Source organism: Saccopteryx bilineata, chromosome 8 (assembly GCF_036850765.1).
Source record: "Saccopteryx bilineata isolate mSacBil1 chromosome 8, mSacBil1_pri_phased_curated, whole genome shotgun sequence".
NCBI classification, from domain to species: Eukaryota; Metazoa; Chordata; class Mammalia; order Chiroptera; family Emballonuridae; genus Saccopteryx; species Saccopteryx bilineata.
In genome coordinates, this window is record NC_089497.1 from 6015732 (window position 1) to 6035383 (window position 19652).

Consider the following 19652-nt stretch of genomic DNA (forward strand, 5'->3'; position numbering starts at 1 on the left):
CTACAGCAGACCGAGTGACCCCTTGCTCAAACCAGCGACCTTGGGCTCAAGCTGGTAAGCCTTGCTCAAACCAGATGAGCCTGTGCTCAAGCCAGTGACCTCACTGCAGGGGTCTCCAAACTTTTTACACAGGGGGCCAGTTCATTGTCCTTCAGACCGTTAGACGGCTGCCACATACAGTGCTCCTCTCACTAACCACCAATGAAAGAGGTGCCCCTTCCAGAAGTGTGGCGGGGGCCAGATAAATGGCCTCAGGGGGCTGCATGTGGCCCGCAGGCCATAGTTTGGGGACACCTGCCTCAGGGGTTTGAATTTGGGTCCTCTGCATCCCAGTCTTATGCTCTATCCACTGGGCCACTGCCTAGTCAGACCAAAGAGCTTTTCCTTATGACGTTTGTATCTATCGATATTTTTTACATAAGACGTTATATTCATTTCTGAGGAAATTTAAAATATGTAATAATTCATTTTGAAAAGAATAAATGCATTGCATGTTAAACATATATAAACCATTTGTATGGAAAATAAAAGTTTCAGAACAATATAATGAGTGTCATTATTTTGCACTTTGCAAATCTCTTCAATGTGTGATATATATAATAGGAGACTTGGATTTCTCAATCCGCTGCAACATCAAGTCACATAGCCACTGGAAAATTCCATTGTGTGCTCATGAAAAATAATGCAAATGGCAAATAACATCTTAGCATTTTTTTTTTTTTTTTTTGTATTTCTCTGAAGCTGGAAACAGGGAGGCAGTCAGACTCCCGCATGTGCCCAACCGGGATCCACCTGGCACGCCCACCAGGGGGCGATGTTCTGCCCATCCGGGGCATCGCTCTGTCGTGACCAGAGCCACTCTAGCGCCTGGGGCAGAGGCCAACGAGCCATCCCCAGCGCCCGGGCCATCTTTTGCTCCAATGGAGCCTCAGCTGTGGGAGAGGAAGAGAGAGACAGAGAGGAAGGAGAGGGGGAGGGGTGGAGAAGCAGATGAGCGCTTCTCCTGTGTGCCCTGGCTGGAATCAAATCCGGGACTCCTGCACGCCAGGCCGATGCTCTACCACTGAGCCAACCGGCCAGGGCCATTAGCATAATTTTGAACAAAGTTCTGATCCCGTGAACCCACTGAAAGTGTTTCAACAGCTTCCCGGGAGTGGCCAACCGCACTTTAAGAACTATTAACCTAAGGGTTAGTTTAGAAAATCATTGATCCACTTGAAGTTATAGAAAACAATATATAATGAACAAAAATTTCAAAAAGAACAAATTTTTTTCCATGAATATAAAAGCACCAGAATATAAGCTCCAAAAATAAGACTACCCTACCTGCAGGTGACAATTCTCTACATGGAAAATTCCAAGGAATCTACAAAAATCACTAGACCTCTAAAGTTAATTCAACAAGGTTGCAAGAAACAACCAACACAATAATTACTCACATTTCTATATAATAACAACCAACATAGAAACCAAAATTTAAAACAAAATATTTATATTCACTCTCCAGAAAATGCAATATTTTGTGTAAAATTAACAAAACATGTATAGGATCTGTATGTTTAGTACAAAAGGCTAATGAAAGAAACCAGAGACCTACGCAAGTAGAGACACATGATTTCGTGCTCATGGATTTGAAGACGCAAACGTAGCAAAGGTGTTAATCTCTTGAAGCTGAGCTAGAGGTTCAAGTCCTTTCAAAATCTTAGCCAAGATGTTTGTGCACAGAAATAATCTTGTCCTCCATAAAAATATGAAAAGGCTAAAATACATGAAAAGACAAAACTTGCTAAAACGAGTTTTAAAAGGAAGAATAAAATAAGAGGAATCACTCTGCCCAATGGTAAGGCTGAGGGTAGAGCACCCGTTCTCAGACCTATGCTGTACTGGCAGAAAGGTGAATCCATGGGGCAGAATTAATAGAATAGTTCCACACAAATATTTCCAAGTGACTTTGTCAAAGAAGACAAACCAAGAAGAGAATTACAGCCTTTTCAGCAAACGGTGCTGCAGCAGTTCAGACACCACAGGCAGGAAGCAAACAGTGGACCTTGGCCTGATTAAAAAATAATAAGAACAACAAAACGGATTATGGACTTACATGTAAAATATAAAACTTTTATAAAATAACAAAGGAAAAAATTTTGGAAATTAGAGGCAGCCGAGATCTTTTTGATTCAACACCAAAAGCACAATCTTAAAAGAAAGAATTGAAAATTAAAAAGTGTGCTCAGTGAAGGGACCATGTCTCTCTCCCCCTCCCTCACTCCCTTCTGTCCCTCTTCCCCTCCCACAGCCAGTGTCTTGGTTGGACTGAGCATTGGCCCTGAACACCGAGGACAGCTCAGTTGGTAAGAGTCCGTCAGTCTCCGGTTAAGAAATAGCTCAGTTGATTTGAGCACCGGCACCAGATGGGGTTTGCCGGGTGGATCCCAGTCAGGGCGCATTTGGAAGTCTGTCTTTCTATCCCCCCTCCTCTCACTTAAAAAAAAAAAAGTGCACTCTGCAAAACATTATTCAGAAAGCACATAGAGAAACTATAAACAGGGAGAAAACTTCTCTGACAAAGCACTTGTATTAAGAATATGTGAGAAACTATCAACACTCAATAGTAAATTTAAAAAAATAAAAGGTCCACTGGAAAAATTTTCATGGACAAGGCATGTGGAGACCCATTTCACCAAAGAGGATATACTGGTGGCAGAAAAGCACATGACAAGATAGACAACCCCGTTAGTCATTGGGGAAACGCGGGTTGCAGCCAGGATGAAACAGCTCTGCACGACTGTGAGAACTGCTAGATTCAAGACTATGTAGGGACATGCCACAGGCTGGAGAGGGTGACTTCTACGCTGCCGGTGGGAATGTACGATGGTCCGGCCACTCTTCCAGAGCGAAGCTTTTTCTCAAACCAAATATGCACTAACCCTGCGACCTAGCAATTCTGCTCCTTCATTCCAAAGCAATGGAAAATTACCTTTCTATAAAAATCCGCACGTGAATGCTGCAAGCAGCTTTTACGGAACAGCCAGAAGTAGCGGACAACGCAGACACCCTTCAGTGGGTAAATGGCCAAACAGACTGTGCTATCTCCCAAGCTTCATTCCAGGGACTGCTACTCAATAACTTTTTGCAGAAAAAAAAAAAAAGAAAGAAAAAATCATTGAAACACTGGCAACTTGGATTGAGCCCAAGGGGATCACACCCAATGAAAAAGCCAGCCACACAACGTTGCATTCTGTATGATTCCATTTATATCCCTCTTGAAACAACATAACATGGAGAATGGATTAGTGGTTGCCAAAGGTTAGGCGTGGGGAGGAGGGGTAGGGGTGTGCCCATAAATGGCAGCATGCACCAGCCAGCCTCGTGGTGATGGAACGGTTTTGTATCTGGGTTGCCAGGGCGGTTACATAAATCTGCACGAGTGATAAAACAGACGCGTGTGTGCCAAACTGATGAAAGCTGAATAAGCCCTGTGGATTGCGCCGATGGGAATTCCCTGGTTCTGATATGATCCTATAGTGTTCCGAGCTGCTGTCATTGGAGGAAATTAGGTGAAAGATACATGAAAACTCTCTGTACATTTTTGCCACGTCATGTGAATCTATAATTATTTCAAAATAGAAAGTTGAAAAAAATAGCCTGCCCTGCGATGGAGCAGTGGATAAAGCTTCAACCTGGAATGCTGGGGTCACCGGTTCAAAGTTCCAGTTAAGGTACATATGGGAGTTAAGGTGTCCTGCTCCTCCCTCTTCTTTCTCTCTCTCTCTCTCTCTCTCTCTCTCTCTCTCTCTCTCTCCTCTCTAAAAATGAATGAATAAAATCTTTAAAAATTAAAAAAAAAGAAAAGAAAAAATAACTAAGCCCAACCTACGCCCTCAAAGTAGAGACCAGATAAACACACATCTGAAGGATGAAACCTCAAAGTCTGTGAGCAGTTGAGTAAATAGATCACGCTACTGTCACGCAAGCTCTTGGGTAGAGAGCCCGGAGCAAGGCCAGGAGAACACAGTCCACACATGGAGCATGTGCACGGTGGGACTGAGAAAACTCCTACTTGACCTTGAGCATGTGACAGGTTCCCTGGTTCAGTTCCTTTTTCAACTCTCACCCCAGCCTGCTGGAGGCGATTCTCTCTATCTTCAACGAAGCCTCGGCCAGTTTTACACTGATCACACAATTATGTGTTCTTTTTTTTTTTTTTTTCTGAAGCTGGAAACCGGGAGAGACAGACAGTCAGACAGACTCCCGCATGCGCCCGACCGGGATCCACCCGGCACGCCCACCAGGTGGCGACGCTCTGCCCACCAGGGAGCGATGCTCTGCCCCTCCGGGGCGTCGCTCTGCCGGGACCAGAGCCACTCTAGCGCCTGGGGCAGAGGCCAAGGAGCCATCCCCAGCGCCTGGGCCATCCCTGCTCCAATGGAGCCTTGGCTGCAGGAGGGGAAGAGAGAGACAGAGAGGAAGGGGGGGGTGGAGAAGCAAATGGGCGCTTCTCCTATGTGCCCTGGCCGGGAATCGAACCCGGGTCCCCCGCACGCCAGGCCGACGCTCTACTGCTGAGCCAACCGGCCAGGGCCCAATTATGTGTTCTTAGTATCCAGGTCCAATTCTGATGTCACCCCTTAATATAACGAGAACAACAAATGCTTTTAAATCAAAAAAGGTCTGGTTTTCTTTCAAGTTCATTGATCACTGCAATGATAACTAAAGTAATTGAAAATTAATTATATAAAAATGGATCAAATGTTGAAAACCCACATTAGAGACATTTAAAAGAAACAAATATTGTTTTTAGAAACTATTGCCTGGCCGGTCAGTTTTCATTCATATAAAGCCTAGATTCTCTGGCTGGTGAGCCACCGATTTCAGCCTTCTTTTCAGAGAGGTAGCATCCACTCTCCCTCCTCAGGAGTAACGGGCTAGGACGTGCATTTGAAAATAAAATGCATTCAAGATCTGTTTTGTCTAAAAGAGTTGACATTCGGGAATTAAGCTATTAGTTATTTCCTTTTCTCTCTACCAAAGGATTGTAGACATGCCAGAATGTCAGGAACTGTTCAACAAAATGATGGTGTTAACCTCAAGAGGACGAAATTAAATTCATGCATTGTGTCTTCCTCGTCTTGGAGTGGTGTGAAAATTGCCAGTCTCTCCTGCAATTTTAATGAAGCTTTCCTTTAGAAAGAACTTTCTCCCGTCTCCACATGGGTTTACAGAAAGTTTCTTTGCAGTGTTTTGATGCAACGCTGTACAGAGGTAGGGCGGGGATGTTTCCATGTCAGGAAGCATTTCTGCATTCATACACAAGCACACTGGTTGAGAAAATATAATTGTTGAGCCTGGAAAAAAGACTATTGATTAATATACTAATAAAAAGTCACTTGTTAGGTGATGCCATGGTCTCAGTCCACCACCAGAGGCCACAGGGGTGGAACGTGCCTTTGGAATCATCACTATTTCTTCCATCAGCTTTAGCAAGAGCATTTGGAGCTTTGAACCTTCTACATTCCGACTCTGAATACAATACATGCTATATAACATTATGATAGAGCAATAAAGCACATTTTCCTCAAAATCCATTCAGTTCAACCAAAAGCTAGTGTGAACATAGCTAACAACACATGAGATACAGGAGTGGGGGCAAAGAAATCAAAGCCCAGACACTTATCTTGAACAATTGACACCTTTTTGAAGTTTCCGTGTGAAATAAGGAACTCTTAAGTAGTGGGATACAAATAGTTGGCTGCTTTGCCAAAGGGCTTAAATTGACTTTTACTCCGGGTTGATTGTCATGGCTATCCTTAAAGGAGACCAGATAGCCAATAAATACCAGAAAAAAATATATTACTTGGTTTTATTTTACCAAAATTAAAAGTAATATTCATGAGTGTTTATAAAATTGAATCAAGGTTTGGCCCTGGCCAGCTGGCTCTGTGGTAGAGTGTCCGCCCTGCGTGTGATTGTCCCTGGTTTGATTCCTGGTCAGGGCACACAGGAGAGGCGCCCATTTGCTTCTCGGCCCCGCCTCCTCTTCCTTCTCTCTCTATTTTTTTCTTTCTTCCTCTCCTGCAGCCGTAGCTCAACTGGTTCGAGCGCATCACTCCGGGCACTGAGGATGGCTCCATGGAGCCTCTGCCTCAGCTACTAAAAATTGCTCGGTTGGAAGCATGGCCCCAGATGGGCGGAGCATCCGCCCCAGACGGGGTTGTCAGGTGGATCCCCGTCAGGGTGGATGCAGCAGTCTGTCTCTCTAACACCACTCTTCTCACTTGGCAAAAGAAAGGGGGAAAAGAATTATATCTCAGAGACTTCATACATTTTGTTGTCACATGCCAACAAAGTTCATCTGTAACTGCCCAGTGACAAAAGCTTCCCATGGTAAATTTCTCTGTGCCCAGCGCCGGTCATTTTCTTTGTCACTTGAATGCAAAACATCGTTCACCGTAAGTGCAATATGATTAGATAAGGCCTCCTCACAGGACTCGGAGGTGAGAGTAAATGCCCAATGAGAGAAATAAATGTAGCAGAACACGGGCTTTGGATTCCTAATGGTTGCTTGGCAGTCAAATATGTGTATGCAATAATAATGACACTGTATTACCATCAAGAGGAAGGAGAGTCCTATCCACGGGACAGAGCATAGTGAAGGGCCCAGAACCGCTCCCAGCGGCCTCAGCGAGGCCCCTCCTCCCAATCCATCAATCAACCAGGCAGGGCGGGAAGCACTGTGCCCGTCCTGCACCTGATGCTGACGTCCCGGAGGGGGTCTGGGGGCAGTGCTGGATCATTCAGCAGCCCAGCATGGCCATACTTGACCATACAACTGACCGTGAAGGATTTGTGTTAGTTACCCCAATAGACAACAGCCTGGAAATTCTGGCTTTGGTGATGTAATCACTTGTTTCTTCATAAGATGTATGATCCTTACTTTATGAGTTCATCAAGAAATGGTACAACATGCTCTTTTCCCCTTTTTTGGCTAAAGTTTCTGTTTCTTACAAAGACATAAATAGAAAAAGAGAAATCCTGAATGCTTAAAGGTGATGGAACATTTATAATTGCATTCTGAACTTTCACCAGGAAGATGTCCAGTGGGCTTCACTCTCAGCGTTGAGGATGTGAATCCAGGAAGTCCTGAGGTCAATGTATGACTTCACATAACCTTTTAATGAAGTGTGAAGGGTTTCATTTCACTGTGTTCTTTCCAGGGCTCCCAAACATCTCCAGAGAAAGGAAATTAAGCAAGAAAGATGCCAAAATTAAGGTCATTTTTGCTGATATTCCCTGAACATTAAAGAACAGACATTCTTTCCCTAAATCTTCTAGAATCAACATAAATTGCAACAGAAAAAAAAGAGAAAAAAAGGTTTTAACATTATACTGAATGGTTGTTTCCATAAAAATTCAAAGTGACCATCAGTTCAGTCTTTAAAAGGTCGGCTTGCTATATAAGGGATTAAAAAGGTAAGTGTCCTGTAACGGGCAGAGAGGGCCCCTTGTGCGGCCTCTGTGGGAGAAGGTCATCTCTGCACTCATTCCAAATTCCTTTTGTAAGGGAACTTCTGCCCTCTCAGGTAAAGCTGGAGTAAGAGAAATGTTTCCTTAGAAATAACCCGGGACTCTCTCACATGCATCTCTGATGAATTACTAAATGCCATTGGCAAAGATTAAGTTTACTTCGCATTAAGCAACAGTAGGTGATTAGTGATTTGACAACTAGATATTGTGCTGAGTTGAATATTCAAAAACATGAGAGAGTCATCTCAAAATACAGACATCTTTTAAAAGAGATTAGAACTAGGTTGGAGCAATAATAACCAAATAGGGAAATACCTTAAGCAGTAAGAAATACGAGAAAGAGAAAGGGCTGAAAGGGCATTGGAAATGTAAGAACAAATAACTTACTTGACCAAGTGTTCAGACCACAGTCTGACTGTAGAAGACGCCACAGAGTCAGTCTTCTCTGACACTGTGAGGTCTCGGCTGCTATAAATTTTAACTACAATGGTTCACAGCTGGTTCGATCTTCAGATAATAATTGTCCTAGAGCAAGGGGAGACACCTCTCCCAGGGATATTTTTGTGGTGTGGAAGCTCCCATTCACCTTGGGGAGGAGCTTAGCTCACAGCCAGCCATTGCTACAGGGGCATGAAACCCAATTCATCTCCATGTGACAGCTCTGGAGGGACAGTCACATTCTCCCAGAGCTGCACCTGGGATCAGGCTGAGCCTAGACTTCTCTTGAAAACATAGTCTCTCCTTCTATGCTTCTTTATCAACTCAATCACCTTCCATTCATTCATAAGAGTTCTGAGAGCATGCCCTCAAAAAATAAAATAAAAAGGACAAAAAGACAGAGGAAGAAAGGAAGGAAGGAAGGAAGGAAGGAAGGAAGGAAGGAAGGAAGGAAGGAAGGAAGGAAGGAAGGGAAGGAGGGAGGGAGGGAGGGAGGGAGACAGGGAGGGAGGGAAGGAGGAAGGGAGGGAGAGAATGAAAGAAAGAAAGAAAGAAAGAAAGAAAGAAAGAAAGAAAGAAAGAAAGAAAGAAAGAAAGAAAGAAAGAGAAAGAGAAAGAAAAGAAAGAGAAAAAGAAAAAAAGGAAAAAAATCATTTGCACAGTAATCTCCAACTTAGGTTCTTATCTAGGGAAACTAACCTCACAACAATCAACCAACTTAATATTTTAGCATTAAAAAAAACTATGATTTGTAAAACGACTCAGATAATTCCTAAATTATTTTCACACTTTTACTTTTGCTCCAATGAAATTCTACTTTGTGTACATTTCAAAGTTATTGATAACAAATTAGACAGTATGATGTCATTCCCATCCCCAGTTCTTCAGAAAAATAAAATTTACTTATAATGAAAATATGGCTTTTTGAAATCCTTTTGGAGCCAACAAAGTTACTGCCTTATTTTGAACTGATAACTTAGAATTTCCATTAATGCTTAACATTTACACATTTTTAGGTACCACAAATACACACAGAAGGGGAGGTACACAGATGGCTACAGATGAAACGATTCAATATTTGACCACTTATCTGAATGTGTTTTGCCTGTCTCGGTGTACTGATCTACACGTCTTTGAATCACAATCTTAACAGCCCGACAGCATCTCCTGTTTACTTAGTTCATCTGGATTAGAATGTTTTCAAATTATTTCTACATTTCAGCGTAACTAACCAGATTCTTAAGGAAATGACCTGTATTAGTGTCTGTGGCTCAAAATTAATTCCCTTTAATATTCACACTTGAGGGTGCACGTGGTCCGATAGGGAGCTGGCAATGCTGGAGGGCTGGATGGTTTGTTTCGATTTTGATTTCTTTCTGTGATGAACACATAATCCAATGAGATTGTCTGCACAGTACAATCAAAATCAATTAAGAACTGAGTACTGATTTGTTTTGCCATATTTAACTACATTAAAAGCTTATCACCATTACAATTTAATGTTTACCAACTCACTTTATTGCATATTAAACGCAAAAATCTATATTAGTGTAATGTTGAGATTGCATATTGGTATTAAAGGGAAAAAACAGAAAATGCAGGTTAGATTTTTCTTAGCAAAAGTCGATTTTCTTTATTAGTTGAAGGAGTCATATAAGATAATTAAAGTGGAAAATCTGGCAAATTTTTTAAAGCAAAAAATGTATAGGCTGACCTGTGATGGTGCAGTGAATAAAGTATCGACCTGAAACACTGAGATCACTGGTTTGAAACCCTGGGCTTGTCTGATCAAGGCACATACATATAGGAGTTGATGCTTCCTGCTCCTCCCCCTTTCTCTCTCTCACTCTTCTCTCTAAAATATATAAATAAAATTATAAAAAGTATAAAGACAATTTAACATTTTAATTGTCTAGTTATATAAATATATGTTTTGTGTTTGCATATTATTTCAATATCAATTTAACTTCAGTTATAAAAAGCTTACCTGAGTAATTTTAAAGTAATTTACCAATTTCTGCTGATGAAATAGACTGAGATGTTGAATAAAATATAATTTTGTTTTTCAATTGATAAAAGCTTGTTCAAGGTACACAGTGAAACTTAAGAATCAAGAGCTTCAGAAATAATATCTCAAAAAATATTACTACTTAATACTACAAATATGAGATAAGTAAATTTAAGTTTTATAGATGGAAGTAATAATTTTATTGAGAGTTCAACAGAGCATGAGTAGGATGAGTAAGGCTGGATGAAATATATGATAGCAAAAAACAAACTTTTTGACTTCAAGACCCTTTTATCGATTTAGAAACTCAATAAATGTATGTGTAAAATAATGAAAAAAAAATTAAATAATTTATTCATTTAATGAGCACCTAGTTACCTACTGCCGCAATACTGCTACAGAGCAAGCAACAAGACAATCTCAGTGACATAAGGCAAGTACTTACTGCTCATCTGAGGTGGCTCTAGTGATCAAAATAGCTCACATAATTCATCTGGAATTTGCTGCCTAAATTCACCAGCTATTATATTGATAGGTTAGCTATAGCGAGACTCACTCATATCTCTCTAGTTTGGCTAGCTTACTTATCTGCCTGTGGTGGGATTGTTCCACACATCCTAATCCTCCGTTAGGCTAGCCCAACATTTTCTTACAGCAATGCCAAAGAGTGGGAATGGGATCATTCCATTCAATCTTCTGCCTTGTCAAACCTTCTAACATCCACGGGCCAAAGAAAATCCCATTGCTGAGTCCAGGCACCAAGGGGAGGACAACCAAAAGCTGCATGACAAAGGCCAGGGACTCAGAGAGAATAAAGAATTGGAGCCAATACCATGTTCAACTACAATGGGTATTTACTGAAGGATAACACTATTTTGAGAACTTGTTAGGGTTAAAATATCTTTTATCATCTTCACTGATATACCAACCAAAATGCTGGAGATAAACTGTGTCACCACAGAACGAAAGATTGTATAGCTGTAGGCTCATGCCCTTAAGCCCTGTTCTTTCTTTTTATAACCACTTGTAAGGTCAGATATATAACAGGTTATAACATTAGAATTATTATTATGTCTTATTATTATTGTTAAGTGAGAGGTGGGGAGGCAGAGACAGACTCCTGCATAAACCCCAACTGGGATGCTCCCAGCTAACCCATCAGGGGGCAAGAGTCTCTGCCCATCTGGGTCCACTGCTCCACTGCTTGGCAACTGACCAATTTTAGTGCCTGAGGTAAGGCCACCAACTTCAGCATCCACGGACCAATTTGCTAAAATCGTTTGAGCCATGGCTGCAGAAGGGGAAGAAGGTGAAAGAGGAGAGAGAGAGAGAGAAAGGGAGTTGGTAGAGAAGCAGATGGTTGCTTCTCCTGTGTGCTTTGATCTGGAGTTGAATCTGGGACTTCCACATGCTGGGCCAACACTCTACCACTGAGCCAACAGACCACGGCCAATATTATAATTATTTTGAAGTTTGATTTTGTTCTATAAAAATATCATTTTGATAACAAAGGAAACATAAAAACAAAATTTCTGAATTACTATAACCTCCTTCAGAAGGCAAAACACTTGAATCACTTTTGTAGAACTGACTTACAAATGAGCAGTTGAATCATTTTTATCTCCTCCTAAGCGCGATTGAAGACTGCAGGTTGCAATCCATTGTTTGTCACTATTAAAATTGTATCTCCCTTAAGGGCCTAATATCCAAAATTTACAAAGAACTCATAAAACTCAACAACAAACAAACAAACAATCCAATAGAAAAATGGGAAGAGGACATGAACAGACACTTCTCCCAGAAAGAAATACAAATGGCCAACAGATATATGAAAAGATGCTCAGCTTCATTAGTTATTAGAGAAATGCAAATCAAAACTACAATGAGATACCACCTCACCCCTGTTAGATTAGCTATTATCAACAAGACGGGTAATAGCAAATGTTGGAGAGGCTGTGGAGAAAAAGGAACCCTCATACACTGTTGGTGGGAATGTAAAGTAGTACAACCATTATGGAGGAAAGTATGGTGGTTCCTCAAAAAACTGCAAATAGAACTACCTTATGACCCAGCAATCCCTCTACTGGGTATATACCCCAAAACCTCAGAATCATTGATACGTAAAGTAGCCCCATGTTCATTGCAGCACTGTTCACAGTGGCCAAGACATGGAAACAACCAAAAAACCCTTCAATAGAAGACTGGATAAAGAAGATGTGGCACATATACACTATGGAATACTCCTCAGCCATAAGAAATGATGACATCAGATCATTTACAGCAAAATGGTGGGATCTTGATAACATCATACGGAGTGAAATAAGTAAATCAGAAAAAAACAAGAACTACATGATTCCATACATTGGTGGAACATAAAAACGAGACTAAGAGACATGGACAAGAGAGTGGTGGTTACCAGGGGTGGGGGGAGGGAGGATGCAGGAAGGAGGGAGGGAGAGAGTTAGGGGGAGGGGGAGGGGCACAGAGAAAACTAGACAGAGGGTGATGGAGGACAATCTGACTCTGGGTGAGGGGTATGCAACATAATTTAATGACAAGATAACCTAGACATGTTTTCTTTGAATATATGTACCCTGAATTATTAATGTCATCCCATCAACATTAATAAAAATTTATTTAAAAAAAATTGTATCTCCTTAATAGTAAAATGACATTTGGCTTTTTTTTTTCACAAAGCTAATTTTTTCATGTATTAAGATTTTGTTTTTCACCCTTTGTAACAGATTTTGTGTGTGTGTTTTTTTTCCAATATGAAATAAATTGTTTCTATAATAAATAAAATAGGGTATGAATTTAAAATTGAATTTAAAACCAGGGTAAATATTTACAGCATTGAAATAGTAATTAATTATTCTAGCTCCAAGAAATTTGAAGTTTATCCAGGACATCAGGAATCCCTGGAGAAGAGGTTCAAGGCACAGTACGTGCCAGGAAGTTGCGTTGCTCTGACCCAGCTGATCGAGGAGTTACAAAACCACAGAGACAAAAGGTCTGTGGGGAGTTAAAAGCACTACATAAATGTAAAGATATTATTATATCCTGTTACGTGGTTAGATAAAAGGAAGGTGGGCAAAGAAGTGGCTGGTGAATTTCTATATGAGCAGATTTAAAAGAAACAAACAAAAAGAATTAAATGATAAAGTTTCTCTCAAATCCTTTCACAGGCTCCAAACTATCCATTTTATCCCCCAAAGGGATCTGGGTGTTATGATAAACTGTTCTCTGAAGATATCTTTTAAAATAACAATAAGCTAGGCATTATTTAAAGAGTCCTGAAACAAATTTTAATTAAATATAAGATTTTAAAAAATTATCCCAAACAAAAAGGTACAATAACAGGGAAAGGAGAGGGTTTTGCAAAGACTAGCCTTAAAATATATATATAATGGAAAAAATAGAGCCCTTTTTGGAGGATGGGGGTCTAAGGATGAGGTACAGAGCATCATTATCAAACATTTAGTAAGTTAGTGTGAAACTTAAAGGTAATTCTAAGAAAATGAAAGAAAGTACCATTTTAGTTAGTATTTTGTATATATTAATATTTTATGCCCAAAATATTTGACACTAATTAGATATACAAACACATGAAATGACATGGATTATGCATTATTATTACTACTGTTTAATATTATTCTAGGAATGTGAGTTTATCAGTTAGATAAAAGAAAAAATAAAAGGTACAAAAATAGAAAAAAATAGGTAACACATTGCCTTTGATCTGACAAGGTACTAGGAAAACTATTTTATCAAAAATTCTTGCCCAAAGAAGATAATTTTGTGAGAATTCACAATATATTAAGTCAAAGCATTACGCTATACACCTTAAGCATATACAGTGATATGTTAAGTATATCTCAAGAAGACCAGGGAAAAGCAAAATACCAAAGAAGTGAAGCTTGCAGAAAGAAAAAGCATAGAAGAATGACAGAAGATTTTCCCAAGTCCATGACGCAGTATTGCTCTGCATATGCAGGAGACAAAGCATTTTAGGACTGAAGATAGAACTAATGGAAAACAGTAGGCAGAAAAAGTGCTGGAATGACACGGTGCTGGGAATAAGTTATGTTCCACCAGCCAGAATGAGAAGACGTCTTAATACATGAGGCATAGGTAGAGTAGTAAGCAAAATATAGACCTGGAAGTAGGGTATATTAGTCCTAGACTAAGGCTGATTTTGTAACCACTCTGTCAAAGCTTGAAAAGTAAACCTTGAAGAGATCCAACTAATGACAAATAACCTGTCCTGCTGAGCAAAATCTAATACAGTTTAAAGAAATAAGAGAAAAATCCACACTCAGAAACAGAACATTTACAGTACTCAGCACCCAATCCCAAATTACCAAGCATGAAAAGAAGCTAAAAAATATAAAATAAACCGTATTTATAAATTGATTGATAAAAAATTAATCAATAAAAGCTAAACAAGGACTGATAGAAGAGTATTAGCAGATACCAATGTTAAAACAGCCCGCATAAAGGAAAAGAGAGAGAGACGGAAACATCGAGCTGTTCCTGTGTGCGCCCTGACGGAGGGTCCTACCAGCAACCTCTGCGCCCTGACAGAGGGTCCTACCAGCAACCTCTGCGCCCTGATAGAGGGTCCTACCAGCAACCTCTGCGCCCTGACAGAGGGTCCTACCAGCAACCTCTGCGCCCTAACGGAGGGTCCAACCAGCAACCTCTGCACTTTAGGATGGTGCTCTCAACACGCAAGCTATCTGTCCAGGCGATATGCTCCAAATTTTTAAGAACACAATAAAAAAAAATATTATGTGAGAAATACAAATCTTAAAAAAAAAAAAAGACCCAAGTGCAATATCTAGAGATGAAAATGCAGTATCTGAAATGAAATAGACTAAATTGGAATAAATGCCACATTAGACAAGACAGGAGAAAAATAAAAAAAACTTGAAGTCACATGGATAAAACTATTTAAACTGAAGCAAAGAGAGAGAAAGAATGAAAACAACCAGTAACCTGTGGAGAAATATTAAACAGTGTGATTAGAAGGAGAAAAACAAAAATAGGAAAGGGAACATAAAAGATATTTAAAGAAGTAAAACCAAAATTCATGGCGGTTGACTAGTACTAGATGGAAGTTTTATCCTCCAAGTGTCATGAAGGGTACTGGAAATCACAAATATGTGGCAGACATGTGGTAAGAAAGCTTTTTACTCATTTTTAAATCTCTTTAAAAGATAACTGACTATATCAATCAAAATAAACATCAACACATTGTGATTAATAGAATACGAGAGGAAAAATGCACCACAGCAGAAACACAAAGGCCAGGAGAGGTATGGAGACATCGTTTTAGGCTCCTACACTATATATGAAGTGGTATAAGATTATTTGAAACCAAACAGTGATAAGTTAAAGTAAACAGTGCTAAGATAAATGTTCTAAATCTCAGTGCAACCACTAAAAAAATTTTAAGTATAAGTAATAGTGATAAAATTATGTCGAAAAAGAAACAAAACAATTGTTTATGCATAGAATAATAGCAAATGAAGGAGAAATGGAAGGAAAATTAAGTGAAAATACAATAGAGCAAATAAAAAATATTAGCAAAATGGATTCAAAACCAATAATAGAAAATATGCATAAAATGAAGATGGCTTAAAAATGTCTTTAATTAAAAGACACAGGTTTTCACATTGTTGTTATTTTTTTTTTAAGACCAATATATACTGCCCACAATAAATCACTGTAATTGTAAAGGTTCATGGTAAAATTTAAAGGATGAAGCAAGATATAACATAGAAATACTAATCAAAAGAGGGAGAGAGTGACCATATTAATATCAAATAAAGTATATTAGGTCAGATAAATTAGACATAACACAAAGGTAGATTTTAAATGGAATAACAATGATAATGATTTTAAATGTAAATGTTATGAGCACTTCAGTTAATAGGGTTAGGTCATCAGACTGCAGGGAAATCAATAAAAGACATAAACACTATCATCAACCACTTTGACTGAATGGACACAAACAACATTCAACCCAACAACTATGGAATACACGTCACTTCCCAGTGCTTATGAAACATTCATAAATAAAAATGAAAATAATATTCTTGGTGAGAATAACAATTAATAAATATTTACTAAATGCCTTAGTTAGTTAAGGGTATAAAAAGCATGCAAAATATATTATTTGACTACAATGAAAGTAAACTAAAATGATTAACAGAAAAATATTTAGAAAAATACCCTAAATACTAGGAAATTAAACAAGATACTTCTAAATAAGCCAAGAGTCAAAAAGAATTCACAAGGAAATTTAAAAAAAAGATTTGACACTGAATAAAAGTTAAACTATAATATGTCAAATTTTATAGAGTTAAGCTAAAGCAGTAGCTTGAGGAAAATTTATGTCATCGAACATGTTTAAAAGAGGAGAGGATTGAAGTAAATGACCTACATTTGTATATTATGAAAACTTGGAAATAGTTTTTCCAGTGAAAGTAGAAAGAAGGAAATAATAAGAAAACAACTAAATAAAGCTTTTAAAAAGAAAAGAAACAACAAAGAAATAACAATAAAACCACAAGCTGGATTCTTAAATAGATCAATAAAAATGATAAATTTCTAGGCTAACTAATAAGATAAGAGAGGAGAAACAAATTTTTAACATCATAAATTAAACAGACATTACAACAGAGGTTTCACAAACATCAAAATGAAAATAACAAACATTAAGAAAACCCCAGTGCTAATAAATCTGACCACTGGAAATGGCTTAAAAGACAATAACTGTCAAATCTCATTCAACATAACCCAAATAACCTATTTTTAAGAATTAAATTTTAAATTTTAAAACTTTTCACAAAGACAAATCTAAAACCTAGATAGTTTAACTAATGAATTCTTCCAAACATTAAAGAAAAGTAATGCCAGCCTGGCCATTTGCCTCAATGGTAGAGCATCAGTCCAGTGTGTAGATGTCCCGGGTTCGATTCCCAGTCAGGGCACACAGGAGAAGCACCAATCTGATTCTCCACTCTCCCCCTGTCACTTTTCTCTCTCTCTCTCTCTCTCTCTCTCTCTCTCTCTCTCTCTCTCTTCCCCTCTTGCAGCCATGGCCTGATTGGAACAAGTTGGCCCCGGGTGCTGAGGATGGCTCCATGGCCTCTGCCTCAGGTGCTAAGAAGAGCTTGGTTGCAGAGCAATGGAGCAACACTCCAGATGGGCATTGCCTCTAGTGGGCTTGTCAGATGGATCCCGGTTGGAGTGCATGCAGGAGTCTGTCTCTGCCTCCCTCCTCTCACTGAATAAAAAAAGAAATAAGGAAAAAACAGAAAGAGAGAAAGAAAGAAAGAAAGAAAGAAAGAAAGAGAGAGAGAGAGAGAAAGAAAGAAAGAAAGAAAGAAAGGGAGAGAGAGAGAGAGAAAGAAAGAAAGGGAGAGAGAGAGAGAAAGAAAGAAAGGGAGAGAGAGAGAGAGAGAGAGAGAGAGAAAGAAAGAAAGAAAGAAAGAAAGAAAAGTAATGCCAAATCTACACTAAATCTTCCAGAAAATAAAAAAGGAGTAAACATTACCTTATTCATTACCTTGCTACCAAATGCAGACAGACACTACAAGAAAATAAAACTATGGACAAATATCTCATAAACATAAACACAAAAATTCTTTTAAAAGTTGAAACAACTAGAATCCAGAAATATATACAAAAGACAATATATTATGATAAATTGGGTTTTATCTTCAGAATGTACTATTAGCTTAACACTCAAAAGTCAATCAGTGTAATTCACAATTTAAAAGACAAAAAAAGAAAAAATATATGAGAATTTTGTTAGATATAGAGAAAAAATTTAACAAAATTTAATGTCCATTCCTGATAAGAACTGTCAATAAATTAAGAATAGAAACTCAACTTCATAAAAGGTATCTACAAAGCACTGCCTGACCAGGCACAGTGGATAGAGCCTCGGCCTGGGAGGCTGAGGACCCAGGATCAATACCCCGAGGTCACCAGTTTGAGTATGGGCTCACCAGCTTGAGTGTGGGGTCCCTGGCTTGAAAGTGGGATCATAGACATGACTCCATGGTCTCTAATTTGAGCCCAGAGGTCACTGGCTTGAGCCCAAGTTTGCTGTCTTGAACAAGGGGTCATTGGCTTGGCTGCAGCCCCCCCCCAGTTAAGGCACATATGAGAAAGCAATCAATGAACAACTAAGGTGCCACAGCTATGAATTGATGTCATCTCTCTCCCTTCCTATCTGTCTGTCCCCACCCTCTTTCTCACAAAAAGAAAAAAAATGAAATAAAGTTTATAAATAACGAAATAGCTAAATTAATTGATATATAACCATACAGAAGAATACTCTGCAGATGTTATGCATATGTGTGTTAAAACAGTTATAGTAATATGTTTTGAGAAAAAGTATTGTGTAAAAAAGTATGTATGTACACATATATTTTCATTTTCGTTAATGCTTTTATATGGGTGTAGCTTTGTATTTACAATCTCCGGAATAGTATACACAGAATAATTAACAGTGATTTCCTCCAGAGAGAAGAGGTAAATGCCTACAGCACTGAGGCATGTCACCTGATCCCTTCAGGATTTTTTATCGTAGATCATCTATTCAATAACTAATATGTTACTTAATCACAAAATAAATGTAAGCAAGGCTTGGTAATTTAGCGTTGACAGTCCATGGCCAGTCATTCAAGTACTCTGAAATGTTTGGAAATTTCCCTCATGCATTTTAATATTAACGTGCCAGGAAGCAACCTGGAATGATTCTGTCAGAGAAGAAATACTGAACAGGATGAGTTTTTGAACTCATTATTGTGGCTTCTCTTATATTCTAGTCTGTACTTGAACAGAGGTAGATTTGAATAGAGTGTGTTGAGAGGCGGCGAAAGAAGTTTACGTTATCACCTACCATTGCAGCTTACGAAAGGGTTAGGCACATACACGTGTGTGTACGAGACAGAGAGAGATGTAGAGAGAGAGACAGAGAGAGACCTAGAGTGTGCAAGACAGAGAGACGTAGAGCGAAAGACAGAGAGAGACGTAGAGTGAGAGACAGAGAGAGACGCAGAGAGAGGCAGACAGGAGCAGACAAGGGCACTGGTGGGAAAAGAGGAGTCCCCCAACTAAGAAGGGTCCCAAGTTGTACCGGTCCCACACATTGCTCACTTTGAGTCTGCAAACAGTTACAGGGTCTCTCCTTCCCCGACACGCTGCCCTTCACCACATCTGTTAGGGAGCGAGGGCTGCGACAGGATTGAATTAAGTTCGGAACAAAGGGTACGACGTTAAGAACCTCTGTATGAAAAGGCATGACGTTATGTTAAGACCTGTTCCGTACTGCTTGACATCGCCAGCGCAAAGCAGACTCGGGGATGCGGATGGCGCGGCCGAAGGGAGTGGTCAGAGAGGGCAGGACACTCTCCCTGCGTCCCAGGGTCCACCGGCCCAAGCAGACCATGACAAGGGCTTGCTGGGTCCCCAAACCTACCGGACCAATGGCTCGGGCTAATGACCAGAGTGTCCCCTCCACTCTGTCTACAGACCCAGCTACTTAGTGTTCAAACTTTTCACTACCTGTTTTTCCTGCAAGATCACTGCACACACACACTCACTCTTACACAAAAACACATAAGGTCACACACACACACACACACACACACACACAATGCTGTCT

General features: G+C 39.5%; 1 long non-coding RNA gene across 1 annotated transcript in view; it reads right to left on the reverse strand.

Moving 5' to 3' along the window:
* The window catches only part of LOC136311937 (uncharacterized), a 35703-nt gene extending 25892 nt beyond the window's left edge, over positions 1–9811 (reverse strand). The window contains exon 1 of the long non-coding RNA XR_010726852.1: positions 9674–9811. This is a non-coding gene — a long non-coding RNA (uncharacterized lncRNA). The remainder of the gene's footprint in view (positions 1–9673) is intronic.
* Positions 9812–19652: the final 9841 nt, after the last annotated feature.